Source organism: Capricornis sumatraensis, chromosome 14, assembly GCF_032405125.1.
Source record: "Capricornis sumatraensis isolate serow.1 chromosome 14, serow.2, whole genome shotgun sequence".
In the NCBI taxonomy this organism is placed as follows: Eukaryota; Metazoa; Chordata; class Mammalia; order Artiodactyla; family Bovidae; genus Capricornis; species Capricornis sumatraensis.
This window is the reverse complement of record NC_091082.1, coordinates 16,939,553-16,943,913: the sequence shown is the minus strand read 5'-3', so window position 1 is coordinate 16,943,913 and position 4,361 is coordinate 16,939,553. Positions and strand designations below refer to the sequence as shown.

At 40.2% G+C, this 4,361-nt stretch overlaps 1 pseudogene; it reads left to right on the top strand.

Annotated features, from left to right (window-relative positions):
* Positions 1-2,913: 2,913 nt before the first annotated feature.
* On the top strand, positions 2,914-3,571 carry LOC138090655 (protein tyrosine phosphatase type IVA 2-like; annotated as a pseudogene).
* The last annotated feature ends 790 nt before the right edge of the window (positions 3,572-4,361 follow it).

The window sequence follows — 4,361 nt, the reverse complement described above, 5'->3', positions numbered from 1 at the left end:
ACTAGAAAAGCTAAAAACGAACAAACCAAATGTGGGTGAGCATGTGCCAATTGAAAATTTTGAAAATTAGCAATGCAAATGCTAAGTGGCCCAACCACTTTGGAAAGCAGTATGGCAGTATAATATAAAGGTAAACAGATGCTTATCATAGGATCCAGCAATTTTACTCCTAGCCATTTACCCAAAGGAAATAAAAACATGCCTAGATAATATATGAAATCTAGAAGTAAGCATACAAACCCATAAGTGGTAAATGCACAAAGAAATTCTAGGAATGCAAATCTAAACTACAATGATATTATCACCTCACACTGGTCAGAATGGCCATCATCAAAAAGTCTACAAACAATAAATGCTGGAGAGGGTGTAGATAAAAGGGAACCTTCTTGCACTGTTTGGGGGAATGTAAATTGATACAGCTACTATGGAAGATGGTATGGAGTTTCCTTAAAAATACTAGGAATAAAACCACCATATGACCCAGTGATCTCACTCCTAGGCATATACTCTGAGGGAACCAAAATGGAAAAAGACACATGTACTCCAGTGTTCCCTGCAGCATTATTTATCATAGCTAAAACATTGAAGCAACTTAGATGTCCATCCACAGATGAATGGATAAAGCAGCTGTAGTATATATATACAATGGAGTATTACTCAGCCATAAAAAGGAACACATTTGAGTCAGATCTAATGAGTGGATGAACCTAGAGCCTATTATACAGACTGAAGTAAGTCAGAAAGAGAAAGATAAATATCATATACTAACACCTATATATACGGAATCTAGAAAGATGGTACCAAAGACTTTATTTGCAGGACAGCAATGGAGAAACAGACATAGAAAACAGATTTATGGACATGGGAAGAGGGGAGAAGCGGGTGAGATGTATGCAGAGAGTAAAGTGGAAACTTACATTATCATATGTAAAATAGATAGCCAAAGGGAATTTGCTCTATGCCTCAGGAAACTCAAACAGGGGCTCTGTATCAACTTAGAGGGGTGGGATGGGAGGGAGATGAGAGGGAGGTTCAAGAGGAAGAGGATATATGTATACCTATGGCTGATTTCTTCATGTTGAGGTTTGACAGAAAAAACAAAATTCTGTATAGCAATGATCCTTCAATTAAAACATGAATAAATTTTAAAAAAAATTCTAGGATAGTTATACTATGAAATAACACTCAGAAACAAAAGGAAATGCAATGCTAACACACGTAATAGCCTGGATGATTTTCATACCAGTACGCCAAGTTAAGAGTCAAATACAAGAGATCATATACTGTATAAAGAAGGAAGGAAAGTCGCTCAGGCATGTCCGACTCTTTGCGACCCCATGGACTGTAGCCTACCAGGCTTCTCAGTCCATTGGATTTTCCAGGCAAGAGTACTGGAGTGGGTTGCCATTTCCTTCTCCAGGGGATCCTCCCAACCCAGGGATCGAACCCAGGTCTCCCACATTGCAGGCAGACACTTTACCCACTAAGCCACCAGGGATATGATTCCAAATATTTGCAGTTCATAAAATAAAAGTAAACTTGAATGTAGACAAAGCAGGCAAGAGAATTTCAGCTGAGCTTTTTAAAATCCTAAAAGGTGATGCTTTTCAAGTGCTACATGCAATATGTCACCAAATTTGGAAAACTCAGCAGTGGCTGAAGGACTGGAAAAGGTCAGTTCCAATCCTAAAGAATTCCAATACCAAAGAAGGGCAATGCCAAAGAATGTTCAAACTACCACACAATTGCACTCATTTCACATACTAGCCAAGAAATGCTCAAAATCCTTCAAGTTAGGCTTCAGTAGACCATGAACAGAGAACTTCCACAGGTACCCGCAGAATTTAGAAAAGCCAGAGGAACCAGACATCAAATTGACAATGTTTGTTGGATCATAGAGAAAGCAAGGGAATTAAAAAAAAAAAAAAAAACAAGATCTATGTTTGCTTCATTGACTACGCTTAAGCCTTTGACTACGTGGATCATAATGAACTGTGGAAAATTCTTAAAGAGATGGGAATGCCAGATCCCATTACCTGTCTCTTGAGAAACCTATATGCAGGTAACCGTCGTCCAACAGGGTAGCGGCTGGAGCAGCAGCATTGGTAGTTCAAAGCTCAGAGGCGACGCCACAGGGCAGTGGCGGCCATAGCAGCAGCAGCTGGAGCAGCACTATCTAGACGGGCTCGGACACGCGCCGCTGCCGGCCGAGCTGGGTGTCCGCTCAGAGGCTGGTGGGGAGTCCCCGGCGCTGCCGCTGCCGCCACCGCCAACCTTCAATGCCCAGGCCTCAGCTCTGCAGCGTTGTTGTTGGAATATACATTGCATAGTTATGGCGATTCTGAGCTCGAGGGCAGACTTCTGCCAGGCTCAGCACGGCGTTTCCGCTGACAAGTGAGCTTGGAGGTTCTATGTGTCATAATTACTATCGCCTTGAAGACTCTGGACACCCAGATTGATCTCAGAAATAGTTGGATTTTTTTTTTTTTTTTGCAAGCATATTTATTTTAATGACTCCGGTAAAATTAAGCATCAAGTAAACAAAAGTGGAGAGCGACCTAAGCTTTTAACTTGTCTCACTAGTGCCTAAATGTAGTGAAGGCTGCGTAAGAGTTGTATGTAGTTGTTGTTGTTGTTGTTGTTTGTAGTCTTATGGTATCCATCAGCAGGTATTGAGGCCCAAGTTGAATTTGGATTCAAGCGGATTCTAAATACTTCTGCTTATCTGCTTATCTTAAAGAGAGAAGTTTCTGAAAGAATAAGCTAGTTGAATAGAGAAAACTGATTTAGGCATTTTAGTGGTCTTTTTAATCTTTTCTGCTGTGAAACATTTCAAGATTTATTCATTTTTTATTTTCTTTTTTTTTCATTTTCACCATCACACGCACACGGTCACACTTTTTATTTGCCATAATGAACCATCCAGCCCTTGTGGAGATCTCCTATGAGAACATGAGTTTTCTGATAACCCACAACACTACCAATGCTACCCTCAACAAGTTTGTTTATAGAGGAACTTAAGAAATATGAAGTGACAACTTTGGCTCGAGTTTATGATGCTACATATTGAAAAAGAAGGAAATCCACGTTCTAGATTGGCCTTTTGACAGTGGAGCACCACCCCCTAGTCAGATAGTGGATGACTGGCTAAGTCTGCTGCTGCTGCTATGTCACTTCAGTGTGTCCAACTCTGTGTGACTCCATAGACAGCAGCCCACCAGTCTCCCCCGTCCCTGGGATTTTCCAGGCAAGAGTACTGGAGGGGAGTGCCATTGCCTTCTCCGTTGGCTAAGCCTACTAAAGCCAAATATCCTGAAGAACAAGGTTGCTGTGTTGTAGTTCACTGTGTTTCAGGATTGGGAAGGGCACCTGTACCAGTTGCACTTGCTTTGATTGAATGTGGAATGTTGAACGAAGTACACATGTGGAATGAAGATGCAGTTCAATTTATAAGATAAAAAAAAAAAGAAGGGGAACATTCAGTTCCAAACAGCTGCTTTACCTGGAGAAATACCAACCTAAGATGTGATTATGCTTCAGAGATACCAACAGGCATTACTGTGTTCAGTAAAAATAAATATACACAAAAGCTAATTTGACTTAGAGGGAACTCTTGGTACCTGGAAAAGTGAATCTGGAATCTTAACTGTGTCATCAAAGTAGTGATGGATTCAGTACTCCTCAACCACTCAGTTAAAGATTGGAAAAAATGCAAACATAAATCCCTCTATAATGTGAATTAAATGTTTAAGAAAAGAAAAAAAAAAAGCAACAGTTACAACTGGACACGGAAAAACAGACTGGTTCAAAATTGAGAAAGGAGTATGTCAAGTCTGTATACTGTTACCTTGCTTATTTAACTTACACAAAGTACATCATGGGAAATGCCAAGCTGGGTGAATCCCAAGCTGGAATCAAGTTTGCCAGAAGAAATATCAATAGCCTCAGATGATATCACTCTAATGGCAGAAATTGAAGAGAAACTATAGAGCCTCTTGATGAGGGTGAAAGAGGACAGTGAGAAAGCTGGCTTAAAACTCAGCATTCAAAAAACTAAGATCACTGCAACCGGTCCCATCACTTCATGACAAATAGATGAGGAAAAGATGGAAGCAGTGACAGATTTTATTTTCTTGTGCTCCAGAATCACTGTGGACAGTGACTGCTGCCGTGAAATTAAAAGATCTTGGTTCCTTGGAACAGAAGCTATGACAAACCTAGATACAGTATTACAAAGCAAAGACATCATTTTGTTGGCAAAGGTCCATATAAGCAAACACTATGTTTTTTTTTTTTTTTTTTTTTCAGTAATCACATGGAGATGTGAAAGTTGGACCATAAAGAAGGCTGAGTGCTGGAGA